The sequence below is a fragment of the Narcine bancroftii genome, chromosome 7, assembly GCF_036971445.1.
Source record: "Narcine bancroftii isolate sNarBan1 chromosome 7, sNarBan1.hap1, whole genome shotgun sequence".
Taxonomy (NCBI): domain Eukaryota; kingdom Metazoa; phylum Chordata; class Chondrichthyes; order Torpediniformes; family Narcinidae; genus Narcine; species Narcine bancroftii.
The window spans coordinates 200,804,891-200,824,824 of record NC_091475.1 but is presented as its reverse complement, the minus strand read 5'-3'; the positions used below and the strand labels follow the sequence as shown (position 1 = coordinate 200,824,824).

At 40.0% G+C, this 19,934-nt stretch overlaps 1 protein-coding gene across 3 annotated transcripts in view; it reads left to right on the top strand.

Annotated features, from left to right (window-relative positions):
• Positions 1 to 7,418: 7,418 nt before the first annotated feature.
• The window catches only part of LOC138739606 (interleukin-13 receptor subunit alpha-2-like), an 88,443-nt gene continuing 75,927 nt past the window's right edge, over positions 7,419 to 19,934 (top strand). For all 3 annotated transcript variants that reach the window (XM_069891976.1, XM_069891975.1, XM_069891973.1), the window contains exon 1: positions 7,419 to 7,558. The gene's annotated coding sequence lies outside the window, so the exon portion shown is untranslated. The remainder of the gene's footprint in view (positions 7,559 to 19,934) is intronic.

The window sequence follows — 19,934 nt, the reverse complement described above, 5'->3', positions numbered from 1 at the left end:
AGAGGTAGTTTTTTTTTTAACAGCTTGTTGAGAAGCCCACCAGGGAATCTGCAGCTCTGGATTGGGTCATGTGCAATGAACCCAAGGTCATTAGGGAGTTAAAGGTCATAGAACCTCAAGGAAGCAAGGAAGCAGGTTGAATTTAATTTAAAATTTGAAAAGGAAAAAAATTATCGGATGTATCAATTTTTCAGTGGAATAAAGGAAATGACAGTGGTATGAGAAAGGAACTGGCTCAAGTAAACTGGGAAAGCAAACTAATTGGAGGATCAGAGCAGGACTGGAAGATATTTTAACAAGTAAATAAAAGAAATGCAAGATAGATATATTCCAAGGAACAACAAATTTGTCCAAGGAAAGATGGTACCATTGTGGCTAACAAAAGAGGTGAAGGCTAAGATAAAAGCAAAGGAGAGGGCACACAAGGAAGCTAAAATTAGTGGGAAGTCAGAGGACTGAGATTCTTTTTGACACTTACAGAAAGAGACAAAGAAAGTCATTTGGAAAGAAAAGATGAGCTATGAAAGGAGATTAGCTAACAATATTAAAAACAATACTAAGAGCCTTTTCAAATATAAAGGGAATAAAAGAGAGACACGTGTTGACATAGGACCGACAGAAAATGATGCTGGGGAAATTGTAATGGGTTATAAAGAGATGGCAGAGGAACTAAATCAATATTTTGTGCCTGTCTTCACCGAGCAAGACATTAGTAATATCCCGGTCAGACAGAGGCTTCAGAGAGTAGAGTTAGATTCAGTTAGGGTTACTAGAGAAATTGTGCTAGGCAAACTAAACAGATAAATTTCACGGCCAGATGAAGTGAATCCACAGGTTTTGAAAGAGGTGACTTTGGAGATTGTCGATCCATTGGTGACGATCTTCCAGAAATCGATAGACTCTGGAGAGATTCCAGAGGATTGGAAGGTCGCAAATGTGGTTATGTTGTTTAAGAAAGGTGGGAAACAGAATAAAGGAAACTATAGGCCGATTAGTCTGACGTTGGTGGTTGGGAAGATATTAGAGTCGATCCTCAAGGATGAGGGGATGAAATACCCTGAGATGCACCACAGGATAGGTCCAAGTCAGCATGGTTTTTTAAAGGGTAGATCCTGCCTGACCAACCTATTAGAGTCTTTTGTTAAGAGATCTCAAATTGGATAGATAAAGGAGAGGCTGTGGATGTTATCTATTAAGATTTTCAAAAGGCTTTTGATAAGGTGCCACACATTAGACTGCTAAATAAGATGAGGGCCCATGGAATTAAAGAGAAGTTATTAAATTGGATAGAAAAGTTGCTGATAGGCAGGAAGCAAAGGATTGAAATTAAGGGTTCCCATTCTGGATGGTTGACTATAACTAGTGGTGTTCCGCAGGGGTTGGTATTGGGGCCGCTGCTGTTTACAATATATATTAATGATTTGGATTGTGATATGAATGGTTTTGTGGCCAAATTTGCGGATGACGCCAAGATAGGTGACGGAGTAGGAAGTGTAGTAGAAACTGTAAAGTTGCAGAAAGATACAGACAGATTGGGAGACTGGGCAAAATTATGGCAGATGAGATTCAACATAGAGAAATGTACAGTTTGGCAGTGGAAACAAGCAGGCAGAATACTATTTGGATGGGGTGAAAATTTGGACTTTGGATGTGCAAAAAGACCTGGGTGCCCTCGTGCAGGGAAACCTAAAAGTTAATGACCAGGTGCGATTGGTAGTGAAGAAAGCGAATGCTATGTTGGGATTCATTTCAAGAGGAATAGTGTACAAGAGTAAAGAGGTGTTGATGAGGCTCTATGGGGCACTGGTGAGACGTCATTTGGAGTACTGTGTGCAGTTTTGGACCCCCTATCTTGGAAAGGATGTGATGTTGTTGGAGAGGGTGCAGAGGAGATTTACTAGGATGATTCCAGAATGCAAGGGTACGATGAACGTTTGGAAGTTCTTGGGTTGTATTCACTGGAGTTTAGAAGAATGAGAGGAGATCTCATAGATGCATTTCGTATTTTGAAAGATTTAGATAGGGTGGATGCGGGTGAATCGAGGACAAGGGGTCATAGTCTGAAAATTAGAAGTTATCCAGATAAAACAGAGATTAGGAAGAACTTCTTTAGCCAGAGGGTCGTGGATCTGTGGAACTTGCTGCCGCATACAGCAGTGGAAGCCAGATCACTGGGCGTATTTAAACAAGAAAAACTCAGCTGGTCAACTAGTGTTCTTTATATAGCAAAGATAAAGATACATCAACTTTTCAGGCTTGAGCCCCTCATCTTGGCTGGGGGGTTGGTAGATAAAGACAAGAGGCCAAAAATTTGAGATGTAGAGGTGGAGAAACTCTGCCAAAATGCATAATCACCTACTTTTCTGAATGTGTAGAGGTGGTCTCCAACCTGCATATTTCAACCCCTCTCCGAGAGCGATAACCTCCACAGCGCAGCTCTCCCCCATTCAATCTGAATGTACATCTGTGCTAAGTGGCTGTTTATGGATGGGCTGATGATACCATCAACCCATGACCCATCTCTCCACTCACCCCTCTCCCTCCAAATTAGGGGCAGTAGGGAGCCCTTGGGGCAGTCGGGGCAACGTGGGCTATCAGCGGGGGCAGTTGGGGCAATGGAATCTGACAGGGCAGCAGGGACCTGCAGAGCAGTGGGAGCTGTCAGCAGGGGCCAGCTGGGCATTCGGGGCCACGGGGACCATTGTGGCAGCAGGAAATTGCTGGTCAGTGGGGATTGTCGGGGCAGTGGAGACCAGTGGGGCAGCGGGGACTGGCGGGGAGGCAGGAGTCTTCGGGGGCAGCCAGTGTAGGCTGAGACAGCATACTGAGCCAATTCAGACTTCAAAGCCGCTCTCTGCGGCTCAAAACACGGCAGAGCAATGACTGTCTTTGCTCCCATAATCCACCATGCAGCTGGAACTGTTCTGGAAACAATAGAGCGGTTTCAGCTGTGTGGGAGATTATGGGTAGGGAAGATGGCCGTTGCTCTGCCATGTATTGATGACAGGTGACACTACAGCACCAGTCACCCCACCTCCATCGGATCCAGAGGGTGCTACGAAGCACCTCTGGATATGAATTACGGCTGCTGTCTGAAAGGTAAGTTCCCATTTTTCTATCCGTTCCGTAGCCAGTCTCAAGGTGGAGGCCCGACATGAAATGGCCTAATGGGAACCTGGTCCTAGTTATTTTTCGGAAAGGGGCTTTCCTCCCACTGTTCGAATGTACTGGGAGGGTAGGTTAGTTGGGTGTAAATTGTGTGGCACAGACTCGTGGGCCGAATAGGCCTATTACCATGCTGTTTGTCTAAATTAAAAAAATAAATTTAAGGGGTGGGTAAGAAGACAGGTGACTGGTGTGGTGGGAGGAGGGGTTTCCTTTAATATTTTAGCTGTTCCCTCAAGACAGTGAAAGTTATGGATAGAATTGATGGAGTTCAGGACAGTTTGTGTGGTGGCCTGTCTTTAAAAGTCAGAAATCTGCTGACTTGTTACATGCTGTGACAGAGTAAAAATAGAAATGTTTTGCGGGGATAAATTGGGAAAGGCTTGCTAGAGTAAGTCACCTGCACACACTTTAAAACAGATCTTATTTGAACCACTGGAGACATAGTAGCTTCTCACACCTTTTTCAAGAGCTTTGAAGAATGCTCGAGATGTCACTAATGGATTCTTGTTTACCCTAGAGCAACAGATGAAAGAGAACGCTGGTTCTGCTATTGTTTGCAGGAGACTTGCTGTTGTAAGAGGGTCCTGTGGTTTTGCAAGCAGAGAGAGTCAAAAAGGCTTTTTCTCAATCTCAATGTGAAACAGGACAAGCTGGCAAGCTTTTGGAAGACAGTCGGGTTGAAGCTCTTGTGGTTCATGCAAAAGGAGAGGACTGGCTGTCTAATGTTACACTTGGAATAAGTGAAACAGAAAGGAACTCTGTGGTGACCTGAAAGAAAGAGGTTATCATCCGGAAAACCCTGATGGGGCAACTTTCGTCAGCAAGACACTGAGGTGACTGATGGAAGTACCTCAGTTGTGGATGTCCTGGAACAACACATTTCTCTACTGAAAACCAACAAGAACCTTCCTGAGAGGTAAACATTTACCTTTCAGGCACCAAAGCCTGGTGAACTTTATAAATTCTGTGCACAGTATAAGAATTGCCTGCAACCAGTGAACGTGGAGGGATGAGAAGTGAGATTGGACGTGAATCAAATAACTTTTCTGAACTTACACACATATTACACACACGCGTCCTTAGAATTAGAAGGGGACAAGTTAGGTAAAGTAAGTTGATAGTGATAAGTTAAAGTGTGATACTGTTTTCATGTTTAAAGATAATTAAAAGCATCTTTTGTTTAAGTAACCATTTGTCTTGGTGAATATCTATTGCTGCTGGGTTTTGGGGTCCTCTGGGCTCGTAACAATGCAAAATTGTCATGCAGTGTTCATTGGAAGCAAAGATACATAACCAACATTTCAAGTCTGAGCCCTTCATCAAGGTATGAGCAGAATGTAGGTAGATGCCTGAATGAAACATTGAGGGAGGGGGTGGAGGAAAGAAGGAATAGGGATAAGCACAGACCAACAGGCAAGAGGTCATAGGTAGATATGGGTGGGAGGGGAAAGGGAAAAAAAGCTGAGAAATTATAGTGAGAGGGGTAAATCTCTGAATGGAGAGGGAAGGGGTGGAGAGCTGTAGTAAAGTAGACAGAGGGATAGGGAGAGGGAGGGAAATACACGAGGCACCCAACAGTCACTGGAGAACTCAATGTTAATGCCATCCAGCCAAAGAGTGTCTAAATGGAATGTTAGGTGTTGTTTCTCCAATTTGCAGGTGGCCTTGGTGTGGTAGTGCATGAAGCCATGGACAGGTATATTGATGTGGAAATTGGATGTGGAATTGAAAAGATTAGTCTCTGGGAGGTTCCCACTATTGTAGTGGGCAGACCATAAGTGCTCAACGAAGCGATCTCCCAGTCTGCACCTAGTCTCTCTGATGCAGAGGAGGCCATAACGGGAGCACCAGATGCAGTAGATAACCCCTGCAGATTCACAAATAAAAACTTGCTTCACTTGGAAGGACTGTTTGGGGCCCTGAATAGTGGTGAGAGAGGAGGCACAGGTACAAGATAAGCATTTCCTGCAGTTAATTTACTTGGTATCACTTTTCATGCTCTGCTTAATTTCCAAGTTAATTAATATCCTGGGTGGGATCTGCAGCATTTGCAACTGCAGGGAAGGATTCTACTCGAATGGGTGGCTCTCTCTTGCTTAGGTTCCCCTCTGCTCTTTATACTCATCCTCCATAGGCTCCGTATGAGAGGTGCTGTATCCAAAGGTTTTCCAAATTCACCAGAAGTGTCTCAACAACATGTTTTTTTCCAGTAATTCAAGCATTTTCTAATTTGCCAATTCCCATAAGCCACAGATTACATTACCAGAATGACATAATAAACCAAATAATCTTTAGCAATGATAGTTTCATGGAAACACCCACACACACACACACATGCCATCACACACAGACAATACAATTCACACACACCCACACACATATATGTACATGCACACAAATACATGCATACACAAGCATACACATATACATAAATATATACACACACAGACAATGCATCTCACACAAACCCACACACACATATATACACATATACACACCCACAAATATATATACACACACACAGACAATATGACTCAAACATACACACACACCCACACACACACACCCACACACACACACACAAACAATACAATTCACACACACCCACACACATATATGTACATGCACACAAATACATGCATACACAAGCATACACATATACACAAATATATACACACACAGACAATGCATCTCACACAAACCCACATACACATATATACACATACACACACCCACAAATATATATACACACACAGACAATACGACTCACACACACACACACACACACACACACACACACACACACACACACACACACACACACACACACACACACACACACACACACACACACACACACACACACACACACACACACACACGTCCACAAATAATCAAAGTAAATATGTGGAAATATTTTGGAATTGTTTACTCAGTTACAGAATGCCAATTATCAATCTAACAGCCTACAGGAAGAAACCTCGGCAGGAATGATTTTGATGATCCTGTGCTTCCTTTTTGATGAAAGTGGGTGAAAGATACTGTGTGCTGGAAGGAAAGAGTCCTCTTTAATTCTTTGAGCCCCATTTAAACATCGTTCCTGGTAAATGTCGTCAATAGAGGCAAGAGAGACGCCGTGATCTTCTCAGCCATTTTGATGATCCTCTGTATTGAATTATTTTGGTCTGATGCTTTGCAACCACCATTCCACTTTTCGATGCAGCCAGACAGTTCATTGCATTTATGATAGCCCACCATACCATCGCCCCCACCCCACCCTCCACCATCATCGCCATTCACTTTCTCCTGTGTCTCTGCAACTTAAGCTGCTTTCAGGTGGATTAGCTGGGAGAATGTGGCTCCGGAGCCGGCTCCGGGTGTGCGCGAAGGTCCGCAGTGGGGAGAGGTGCCGCGGAGCAAACGCCGGCTCCTGTCGACTGTGGCCGTAGTCCCACCTGCTTTCAGGTGGCCTCCCAAAAGCCGCATTTGGGTATTTTAGGGGTATTCTGGCCACCTGAAAGTGGCTTAGTCTCTTTCATGTACCCATCAATTTCCAATTTATTCTTTGGCCATTTGTCTGCAGCAAAGGGAAATTTTCATATAAATGACCATTCAGACAGCATTGATGGTCAGGACTGATACCAGGTGACGCAGGCTGTGCCACTCTACCATTTGGTGGATAAGATTATTGGAAATCATTTTAGTGATTTTTAAAATAGTGCCAGTTCTTTTTTTATATCTGTGGAAGAGGATGGATAGAGGCTTAATTTAATTGCACTCCAAAAGGATAACAACACGCTGTCTGCCATAGGCTTTCTCAGTATCTCACCATGGCATCAGGGAGACACCTAATGAAGGTGAAAGCTGAACTACAACGGGTCTGTACGCTGTTTCCCCCTGCCTGCAAAGACTTTGGCCTCATAGATGACAGCAAATCAACGTTTTTTTTGTTGCTTAGAGCAATGGCCACAGCAGCAAAACAGAGAGTGTGTGTGTGTGTGTGTGTGTGTGAGAGAGAGAGAGAAAAAAAGCAGAGAGAGAAAAAAGAAAGACAGAAATGGAGAAAGGGAGAGAGAAGATGGGAAAGAGAGAAAGAGCTAGAGGAGAAAGAAAAAAGATAAAGAGGGAGATGGGAAAAATAAGTCGGGAAAAGAGGGAGGGAGAAAAAATAGTGAAAGAGGGAGTGAGTGAGTGAGAGAGAGAGAGAGAGAGAGAGGCGGGGATTTCCCAAGCTTAGTCCGCCCCCAGCCTGGTGTGCGCATATAGAACGAAGTTGGGGACAGAGCAGACTGTCATTCTGACCAAGGCGGCCACTGACTTGGACTTTGGAGACAGCCCGGAGAAGGAGAGGGTTCTCTCTTCCTGCACAAATGCAGTCGTCGTCCTGAAAGTAAGGGGGAGACTTGCACTGGATATTTCGACTGAAGCATTTGGGGTTTTATTTTAAGTGACAAGTGGTGACCGTGTTGTAATTTCTGCATCGTTTACTTCGATTTGAACTGGGGCTTTTGTGGGTATGGCTTATTCACCGTTTATTGTTTGCTAAAATGTTCCATTGAGCGTCTTGCTTATCGTTTCCAAAAGTATTGCAAGGGGTATTCTCTGACCTGCTTGGTTGGAGCTTGCCTTGAGAGGAGCTGGCAAGTCAGTAACCTTCTCTGCTGGAGAGTGAACTCACCTTATCACCAGTCAAAGGTAGTTGCCTTGAGGCTGATGTCGAATTCATTCTGTCCTCTTTCTAGTTCATGAAAGCTTCCTTTCTCCAATGGCAACAGTGGTTGAGCATCCACAACATTGTACTAGTTTGCATCAAAGACAACACAGCGAAGCCCCATCCTCTTCACAGCCATTTGCTCATTCATTCACTGCGACTTGATGTCCCCGAAGAGAAGCTTTCTCCTTCATCCCTGAGAGGTGGTGACAAGTCTCCAGTTCAATGCATACTCGACCAGACAATGAAGAGGAAGGACATTCGTGACCCAAAAGACAATTTGATAGATTTTGGTTGATTTGATTACTTGATTCTATGTTCCCATCTGCCAAAGCCATTCTGTGATTCTACAAATAAAGCTCCAATGTACCTGAATCTGGCCTCCAAAGTACTGTTATATTGCTGTAACTGTCCAAACATTGAAGGGCTAGAATTAAGGCTGAGTTTTCTTTAATGCCATTCGGACCAGAGGCTGAAAAATCAGCTCCGGGGTTGCCTGTCGATTCAGGGCTATTGGGTGCCCATTTGTTCTGCGGACTGCGCAAGAATAGAGAAAATGGAAGCACATCAAAGGATCACAATAAGTAGAGGGGCAGTTTTGAATTTTTCCCCCCAATTATTTATTTTATCATTCTTAACTATGTAAAGATCGATGCCGTGTAAAAGTCGACCAACAAATTTTGTCCAAAAAAAGAGGTCTGGAATTTTCCTTATATCTCATGTAAAAGTCAATCTTGTCTGCCCACCCAGCAAAACTCCTGATGCCTCCAACGATGCAGTTACTAACCACAGTCAAAAGTAATATCCATGTAATAGTCGACACCATAAATGTTACATTAATACATGGTCAACAAAATTCAACTTTTACGTAATGTCTACAGGAATTTTTATTTTTATTTTTGATATTTTGTTTATAAAGTTTTAAGAATTTTAAATTGCGTGGAGAAGGAGAGATAAATTTAAGTTATTCAAGAAAATGTGTACGACCTGCTGATTTTCTCCTGCACATTTCTGTGCGAGATAAAGTTAACGTGTCGATCAGGTGGTAGCTAATGTAAGTCAGTTGACAACAAAGCGCAAGACTTGGTATTTTACAGTGAAGTGAAGGATTTAAGGTTTGTATTTTTTCTAATATTAACCCTACTTGTGACAGATGCAAATCTGATATTGCTACATTGACACACATGTTTTGGTCTTGTCCATCCTTAGAAAATCTATTGGAAAGAAATTTTTATTATCTTTTCAATTGCATTTCAGGTGGACCTATGACCCGATCCAATAACTGCTCTTTTGGGGGTTATTGAACCAGACATGGGGAGTTTTTCTGTGCCTGCGCATTGGTTGTGGCCTTCTCCACATTTAGAACTCTAGACCTCCAACAGTGTTTCAATGGGTCTCTCATATTAAGTTTAGAAAAAAAAATCATGTATTTGATTCATCAGTGAAATTTGAAGATACATGGTCACATTTTATGCCTTCTTTTCATTTGATGTAAATGTTTTTAATGTGATGAAGTATAGCCTTACCTTCCAGATGAAGTATAGCCTTACCTTCCAGATGAAGTATATCCTTACCTTCCAAGTATAGCCTTACCTTCCAGATGAAGTATAGCCTTACTTTCGTTTTTTTGATTCATGGTTTGAATCACCAGCTACAAAATAGATATAACCTTCAGGATAAGCTGCTCAAATTTTTTTTTGGTTAGTTTTTTTTAATAGAGTAGGTTAGGTGTTTTAAATATATAATATTTTTGATGTCTTTTCTGTCTTCATTCAGTGGATGAAGTTATACTGTTTAGTATTATCTTGATATATATTCATATGTGATATTCTATTTTCAGTTTTGTTCCCTTTTCTTCATTGTACTCTATATATTATATAAAAAAGGCAATTTGAAAAATGTAGCATAATTGTGAACTTAAGAATTTGACAAATTGAGGTTGAGCCAGGAAGAGAGGGAAGAATTTGGACAGGTACATGGATGGGAGGGGTATGGAGGGCTATGGACTGGGTGCAAATCAGTGGGATTAGGCAAAAAAAATGTTCAGCACAGGCTAGAAGGGTCGAAGGGGTCTGTTTCTGTGCTGTAGTGCTCTGTGATTCTATTGTTCTAAGACATTTTGGTGTGAAGTGGTGCCAGGCAAGACATCCAGGAAACCTTTCACAATTTCTAGAAAATGAATCACACTGATTCAATATGATTCATACTGTCATGTGAATGATTTGATGAAAGGGCAATAAGGTTCTATTAGCAAAGTCAATTCACATTTTCACAGCTTAGTGTAAAAGCAGTCTCACATACAATCCTTTCTGAAATGTCTATGAAGTGAGTAGACAAATGTACAGTTGAAGGATGCAATTTTTCTCATTTCTTCGAAGGCTGCCCTCCCCATTTCCTGACTCTTTTTGGAAACATGTTTTGGCATCATGCTATGGTATTGATCTTAGTATTTATTCAACATTTGATTACGGTGCAACTTAATTTTGTTTTATATGCAAACTTGGAGAGCCTGAGAACATTAATGCTGACCAGAAGTCAACATGTTCTTTAAGGAAGGGTGCACAGAAGATTCACCAGGTTATACCTGGGATGGATAGATTTTGTAGAGAGACGGGATAGGCTTTTTCTTTTGGCTGAAGGAGTACTTGATAGAAGTACAAAAAAAATTAAGTGGTGTGGCTAGTAAGAAACTTTACATGATGGCCGAGTCCTCTGAGAACCAAAGGCATTGGCTTAAGAAGAAGTGTAACAGGCTGAGAGGCGATCACCCAGAGTACATTTGGAATCTGAGAAATACTGCCTGTGAAGATGGTGGGCAAATCTTCACTGCAGAAGAAAAATCTGGATGAGCTCTTGAATTCCAAAGTGTGAAACACAGAAGTCTCCAGATGCAGTGATGGTAGTAAAAAAACACACAGAAATGCTGGAGGAGCCCAGTCAGTCTCGCACTGTCCATAGGAGGTAAAGATAAATGACCGACGTTCCGAGCCTGAGCCCTTCTTCAAGGTATAAGCAAAAAGCAGTCAGGAGTTGATAGGCACCACCAGTAACCACAGAGACATGACTGGGGGAACAATACAGAAGACTCTTGCTGGCTCGGATCCAGGTAGAGGAATGGAGGGAAGGGAGAGGTGGCTCGACTTTTATGGCCGAGTACCACGGGGGAGGAGTCATAGGGTATGAGTCATCAGTGGGTGGGCCAGCTCCATATATACAGTAGTCAACAGTAACTAAATACAATGGAGGAAACATATTGCCACACAAATCTAACTTAAGACTAGAGATTAAGGGAGAAGAATTAAAGTGGGACAAGGTCCAGACCAACAACCAAAAGGTGTTAATTAGATATGATAAGAGGAAAGGTGAGAATTGATTTTGGCTCTGTGAAAGGAGACAGAGGGAAAAGGGATGGCATTAACATTGACTTTTCTGGTATACATTAAAAAAAAAATCCACCCACCCTTCTTCCCTGTCTCCTTTTCTCTAGTTCTCTCTCTCTCTCTCTCTCTCTCTCTCTCTCTCTCTCTCTCTCTCTCTCTCTCTCTCTCTCTCTCTCTCTCTCTCTCTCTCTCTGCGTCCTTTCACAGACCTTTCCTTTTATCATATCCAATTAAAACATTTTGGCTGTTGGTCTGAACTCCTTTCCCTTCCAGTCTTCCCCCTTAATCTCTAGTCTTTAAGATTCCTGTCTGCTTTTTGCTTATACCTTGAAGAAAGACTCAGACCTGTAACTTTGGTGAAACATCTTTACCTCCTATGGACGCTGTGAGACCTGCTGAGTTCCTCCTGTAATTCTGTGGGTTTTAAGTTGAATTCCTAAGTCTCATCACCTGTAGAACATGTTCTGGTAAATGAGAATAGTTTTGATGATGTGTAATGGTCAGTGTACAGATGATGGGCCAAAAGACTTGCTTTTCTTCCATATCTTTATACAACACAGTGACATGCCAAGACATTAATGGACCTGACTTCCATAAAGCAGAGCATGGTGCTATGTGGAGTTATATTTAGAATGCTCCCATCTGGGAATATACAATACATTCAATATTTTTTTGAGTCTGGTACCACTAAAATAAATTAAATAAGTTAAGTAATCTTGGCATCTGGGAATTTCGCTGCTAAAACATGTATTTATGTCCCTTTGCCATTCAAGCCCGAAACATCAGTTCTGTATCTTTACCTTTGCTACATAAATGTCACAGTTTGACCTGTTGAGCTTCTCCAGCATTTTGTGTTTTGACTTCAACCACAGTGTCTACAGAATTTTGTGATTTACATGGTGCTAAAACAGTTCATGCTTACATATACAGCCAAAAGCTGTCATTCTTTTCTAGTCAGTCTGGTAAAAGTATAACCAGAATAACTTTTGATATTTGTAATTTTATATATAACAGTTTAAAATGCTGGAAGAATGCACAAAAAAGAGTTGAAACTTGATTGTAAGTTCTGATGAAAATCAAGTGATCCAAAATGATAATTCTACTTCTGTTTTTAGTACTTTCTGCCTGATTTGTGTGTGTTTCGTAATTTCTGGCATTTCCTCAGATTTCGAGGATCTGCATCATCTCTTATTGTTTCACTGATGTCTTACCCTTACTGTCATGGGAGCCATATCATCAATCTATTCTCTAAATTCTGCCCAGCATGGGAACATCTTTTTCCTCAAATATTTTATTTTTTCCAGGACTTATACATCACATAAATTACAGTCTAATATGATTCCCCAAATCTCACCCCCCAGTTGCTAATATTAAAAAAATGTCCAAACTAGAGGGAGAGTTTGAGCTGCCTTCATTAATTAGTCCATATCTCGATTTTCAAGAATTCAAGGCTATTAACCTGACTATATTATTTAAACCTTTTTGGGGAAGTCCATTAATTCCTTAAACCAGTATGATTCAAACATGTCATAATTCTTTCTAAGTTACCTTTTCCAGGGGACACAACTTTGCATTTCCATATTCTAGCGAGTAATAAATTGGGGGAGTCGGACTTCCATGTAGCATGTTCCATGTTCCAGGTGATACATCTCCTGGCCATCGGTGCAATCCTCACGAACTGGATTTGATATGTTGATAGTTTTGTGCCCATAACCATCAGATTGCTCAATAAATACAGATCTAATTCCAATGGAAAATCCACTTCTATAGTTTTTGCAAAAGTTTCTGCCAAGTCACAGCAAAAGGATCGTACTTTCGCGTATAGCCAGGTTGAATGTATAAATGTTCCAACCTCTATACCACACCTAAAATACGAATCTGGAATTTCAGATTTTAAACCATGTAATTTTTGCGGTGTAGGGTATAATTGGTGCATAGAATTGTATTGTATCAATCTATATCATTTAAAAAAAAAACTTTATTTAATATTTTAAAAACAAAAACTTTTACAAAATCCATAATATAAAAAATGAAAACTACAACTATCCCACCCCCTTCCCCCCCACCCTCAGCAAACCCCACAAGGGAAGCATTGAGAAAATAAAAAAAATACATACAGCAGTTTAAGATATTACTAAATTCATACATTTCAAATAAGACGACCACATCTTAACAAAAAAAATCATAATTATCATGCAAATTATATGTTATTTTCTCCATATAAATACAGGACCTGAACTCGTTATGCCAAAGGTTTACTTTTATCTCAACTTCATCTTTCCAAGAAATCGCAGCACATTTGCACGCTACAGCCTATGCTAAATGCAGAAATGCTGTCTGAAACTTATCTAACCCCAAATCCATAAATGGAGCAGTATAACCCAACAAAAAGATTTTGGGATCTAACAAGAATTGAATTTTAAACAAATATGAAGAAATTCCCTTATTTTATACCAAAATGATTGAACTTTATCACAAAGCCAAACAGAATGTAAAAATGTTCCTACACATAATCCACATCTAAAACATGACTCTGAATTACTAAATCAATATTTTCTTAATTTCTCAGGGGTTAAGTAGAACTGATGCAAACAATTATAATGAATCATACTATATTTTACATTAAACAATTTATTCACACCATCAAAACATATCATCTCCCAGTCGGCCTGATTAATATCACAAATTAAATCATTTTCCCATTTAATCCTGGATTTATCTAAGTTTATTTTATCCATAGTGTCTTGGAACAACGCATACATCTCTGAAATAAAACCCTTATCTGAAAAATGAGAAATTGCAATCTCAAATTTCATTAACTTAGGAATTTTCATTTTTCTTCCAAAATGACGAATGCTCTAATTTGATAATAAACAAAGAATTCACTGAAATTCCAAATTTCTCTCTGTTGATTAAATGATAAAAGTTTACCTTCTTCAAAACAATCCTGCAATAACTTTATTCCTTTAGTCTGCTATTTTCTTAAGAATCTATTATTCAATGAAAAAGGAATAAATTTATTTTGATATATTGGGGTTTGAACTGATATTTTATTTTTTAGCTTATTAATAAATTCCTTTTAGTCCAAATCTCTAACAAATGTTTAAAATCTCTGTAATAAAACAGAACTCTATTTAAATACAAATTGATGTGGGTAAGGTTCTGATATACCAGTCAATTCTACCCTGGCCCAACTAAGAGGGCACAAAATATCTAACACATGGTTAATAAATCTTAATTGAGCTGCTTCATAATAATTTTGGAAATAGGGTAATTGCAAACCTCCAAAAGCATATTTCCAGGTCAATTTATGTATCGCTACTCTAGCTAATTTTCCCTTCCATAGAAATTCTCGGACTACTTTATTTAAATCCTGAAAAAAATATTTTGAAAGTAAACAAGGAATCAATTGAAAGAGATACTGAATTTGTGGAAAGATATTCATCTTAATACAATTTACTCGACCTAGGTAAAATCACAAAGTTAAATCCTTCCATTTAATCGAATCTCCTTTAATCTTTCTCATTAATGGTACAAAGTTTAAATTATGCAATGATCCCTAAATACTTAATTTTATCAGTCCAATAGAGTTTAGTAATTTGTCTACACTGGTCATAATTTCCCTCAGAAATTGGTATTATTTCACTTTTGTCCCAATTCATTTTATATCCTGATAATTTACCATATTGTTCTAAACATTCTTGCATATAAATTAAAGATTGTTCCAGATTAGTTAAATATGCCAAAACATCATCAGCAAATAGATTAATCTTATATTTATCGTCTGCGATCCTTATACCTCTAATATTCTCATTCTGCCTAATAGCTTGAGCTAACAGTTCGATGATCAACGCAAATAGAGCTGGGGACAAAGGACAACCTTGATGAGTTGAATGCGATAATTTAAAGAAAGAAGAGGTTTGACCATTTGTCGCCATCCTAGCAATGAGATTAGCAATTGGCCTTCACCCAACCAAGAAAAAAGGGTTCAAACTTATATTTCTCCAAAACTTTAAATAAAAAATTCCATTCGACCAAATCAAAAGCTTTTTCAGCATCTAAAGCAACTACCATTGGTAGGTTGGGTTGCTGATGTGAAGTGTTGATCAGTGAAATCACTCTAAGAATATTGTCAGAAGCATACCTATTTTGAATAAAACCAGCCTGGTCAGCATGTACCAGTTGTGGTAAATACTTAGCAAGTCTGTATCAATCTATATCTGGCATTAATAAATGATGTCATATTATCAAAGAACAATTTTGACCAATATTATTCTTGAATCCTTTCCCCAAGAACAACTTCCACCTTTCGCTCGATTTGCACAAGCCTTTTTTCGGACTATAACCCCTCAATAGGAAATACATCTTCGACATAAATTTACTTGTGATTCCCTTTTGAAGAAGAGCTTCCATGTCACTACAAATGGGAAGAGTCATGGCTGGTCCTAAACTGTCTCTTAAAAAAAAATTAATTGAGGATAGCGGAAGAAAGATCTATTTGACAAATCATATCTATTTTTTAGCTGTTCAAATGTCGTAAATTGTCCATGTTCATAACAATCCTTGATTCACTTGATCCTTTTACGGTGCCCAGTGTCCAGGATTTTATTTCCTAATGTCGTTGGCATTAACTCATTTTGATTCAAGGGTCTTCTTGAAGATAGCCCCACTTTTAGACCTATCAATATCTTACCCACACAAACTCCAAAGGTTTAAAAAAGATCAATCACCACTCACGTGGACAAGAATGGGCCAACCTTGTACTGTAAATTTTTTTAAAAACCTATTCTTATCGAAAGTTTTGAGATGGCTGAACTTCTTGGAAGTGATGAGGGAATAACCTTCAAGTCTGAGTTCAGTGCATTCTTGGATTTTGACATTGGGGGAACTTCCAAATTTTCTTCAGTTCTGAGAAGGTGACTTTTTATTTTGTCCTGGTCTCATTGGTTTGTAACCTAAATGAAAATGAAGATGTTGTAGTATGTACTTTTCTTTAATATTTCCACTATAATTAGATTTTCTTTCCTCTTCTTTTTAAGGCACTGGCAAACCTTTTGGGTGATATCTTCAAATAGACCATGATGTATGGTAGCATTGCGGTAATCAAACCAGAGGCTTATATTAATGGCCCATGGGTGGAAGGGAGCCTTTTCTTAATGCATCTGTGCTGCTCACTTCAACATTTCTCTCTGGCATGAAATTCTATATTCTCACCATTTTTTGAGTTAAGATGTTATTTCTGAATGTTCTATTTGATTTCTTGTAGACTATCTGATAGTTTGCTCTTGTACAAAAGTGGAAAATTTTAAGGAGCTCTGTTAGTTCTGTTTTCACATGAGTGTTAATGGAAAAGCCCTTCTTGCCTTGTTGAGCTGAATGGTTTTCTGGGCTATTGAGATGACAGTTAAGAGTCAAAAATTAAGGGTCAATTTTAGCTTTATGACTGGAGTAGCATATTGTTCAGATGGGGAGAGATGGAAAGATTTTCAAGATACCTTGTCCAAATCTTTGTAGTTGCCCAGTTGCGAACTTTGATCAACACCGAATCAATACCTTTATCTGTGTTTATCTTAAATGGTGCCTTTTCACTCTATTTCCCATGTTCATTTGCTTTTACGTTCTGCATGCATGGTGAAAGAGGGGGAGAAGGGGAGAGGGGAGATGGGGAAGGGGAAAAGAAAGCAAGGGAAAAAGACAAAGGGAGTGTGAGAGTTGGAGATAAAGGGATAGAGTGAGGGAAAAAGAATGAGGAGAAGATGGAGAGGGAAATAGAGAGAAAGAGGGAGAGAGCTGATCATTAAATTTGATTCTGAAGGACAACAAAGCCAAACTTTGTCCATGCATCTACAAATGAATCCTCGATATGCAATGAGATCGAGGACTGGGAAAGTCATTAACCCTAATTTAATAAGAGCATCGGTGGGAATTCATTGCCAGCTGCCAAAATGAATCTCTGCCAATATTAATTTAAACAGTTTATGTTGTGCACTCGAAGTCTGGCCTCTCAATTATGGTAACTAAACAAATGTACCATCACAGTATTCACTGAGAATTTTCATGTTCTTTGCGACTGGAGTTCCGTAAAATCAATGCTTTCTCAGCAGAATTCTTCCAGACATGCCAAAGCACAATGCACTAGAAAGGAAATGACATTTCATTACTGAGTTGGTGTAAAGCATCAGCTTTTACATATTCCCTTCTCTAAGTCATGTTCTTGGTTCCTGTTGAAAGCCAGCAATTGTTTTGAGGCAAATTGCTGTTTAAAATTAACCCAAACATTAACTTAAAGTTCTTACAAAGTGATTTGCTAAATTCAATCCCAGAAATGATCCTCAAGGTCCTTATGGTTTTCTTTTTAATCAAACAGTTAATTTAAATATCTTTGGTTCCTAGATTTGGGAATCTTTCCAATAAATATGCAGGCTAAAAATAAACATTTCACTGCACACAATGCGCCAAAAATTCAAGTTTCTTATAATCTGACTGCACACACACATAATGCACAGCGTGTAACAATCACATCAATGCTTTGTTGTAAGGGAAAGAGTAATGGGGGCTTTAACTTATAAAGAGGGATGTGGATTGTGGTAATGTGGTAACAGGAAACCGAAGACAGGCCCAAGAGTAGAGCTATGGGTTGGGTGCTGGCACCCAAGTTTCAAAATATCATTAATTATGTTATAATGTGCACTCTTTGCCATGATAGAGAACTGGATTTATTATTTAGTTTGTTACAATCATAAAAGGGCATCATTGTTGCCACAGAAATTTAGACCCATTGTTGACTAAGTTAAACTTATGGATAATTCAGTATCTTATTTTATTATCAACCTTTATTGTGCCTGTAACTAGATCTTTGTAACACCGATTTTGTAATCAAAACAGTAAAACTACTTTTCTGTCCACTGAGCATATATAAAACCTCCAAAATCCTACTCAGGAGATTACCTTTGACTGGTTTCCTGATGCTTCTCAGTTTTAATAAATCACCCATTGTTGTTTGGAAGAGTATCAGGTACAATGGGTTCACAGAGAGAGAATGAGTGAGGAGTACAGACTCAAGTGTTACAACTACAGTTAGATTTATTGAACACACAGGAGACAAATAGTGGAGAACATCAAACGACACTTAACTACTCCACTATTAAACAACTATGTAGACATTCACATTGGACCCAGGTTGGACTGCGATACCAGTGGGCCACCTATCTTCTACACGCTCATACACATGCACACACTCTACAGACAGGGACTTACAAACACACTCCTGGCTCCCTGTACCAATGGGGGTACAGCTCTCTGAAATAACTGATCTTTCGCAGTACTATGGCTCAATGGCTCAGCTTAAGTGTAGCACACACCTTACCCCCGACACTTCCTGCGATGTCCACCGTAACAATCTGGCATGGAGCGTTGTCCGGGGCTTGGACCACAAGGAAGAGAGTAGAAATGTGCTATGTATCAATGTTTTATACTGTTCTGAGCTTGGTGGGTGTTCTAGCCCCAATCATGACCCTGAGTAATTAAAATGACCAAAATGCCAGGTGTGCACTAATGGATGCAGGTGATGCGTCTTCCAAATAAGTTTCGGACAGGGATGATACATGGCCCTCTACAATCCACAATGTGTCTGTATGCATACCTCCTTCTTCTGTGTATCCGTCCCTTAGGGTGATGCTGGTTCCTTTCAGTCAGTTTGTGGGGTTTGATATGAGGAGACCCCACTCCTCAGAAATGAACAGCGTATGAGTGAATGGATTTAGACAAGCAGGGGATTGCACAGGTCCAGACTCACTCTCTCGGTATCTCCTCCTGGATCCAGGGGCGTGGTGAGGTCCAAGACAGCTGGGGGGGGGGGTTGTGTTGCAGCGAATGGTCAGTCCAAGCAAGGGATGCCCTTTCCACGCTTCACGGCACATGTTTGCTAAATGGCTGTTGACCCTACGAGAGGGTTTGTCTGCCCTTTGACAGGTCTTGTCTTTCATTCTGCAGGGTGTCTAGCCACCTTCCACACCTGTTATTTGTGTATGTATGTACGTGTGCATGTATGTGTATATGTATGTGTGTGTGTGTGTGTGTGTGTGTGTGTGTGTGTGTGTGTGTGTGTGTCTATGTGTGTGTGTGTGTGTGTGTGTGTGTGTGTGTGTGTGTGTCTATGTGTGTGTGTGTGTGTGTGTGTGTGTGTGTGTGTGTGTATATGAATTAAATTTATTTGTTTATTTGGAAGAGACCCAACGATACTATTGATTGGTCTCAGAGCCTGCAGGAAGAAGTTACTTCCCACCCTGCTAGACTTGATTTTGATGCTCCTGTACCTTTTTCCAGATGTATGTTGCCTGTAGTGTGGCCAAGTAGAATTGTGTGCAATACTCTAAGTGCTGCCTATCTGCAACTCTTATACTCAATGGCTCTGTCCATTAATGCCAACACAACATTGACTTTTTTGTTGCCTCTTTTTGGGGAGTGAAGGACTTTCACCCCATGGCCTTTCTGTCTCTCTCTCTACATCAGCACGACTAAGGTCCCTGGCATTTACTCTTGCATATCCTCTATGCATTTGACATTATAAAGCTCATCATATCATATTCCATCTACCACCACTCTCACCAACTTTCCATCTTATCTATGTCCCCACTGTATCATTCAACAACTTTCCTACTTTTCTCGTGATTCAC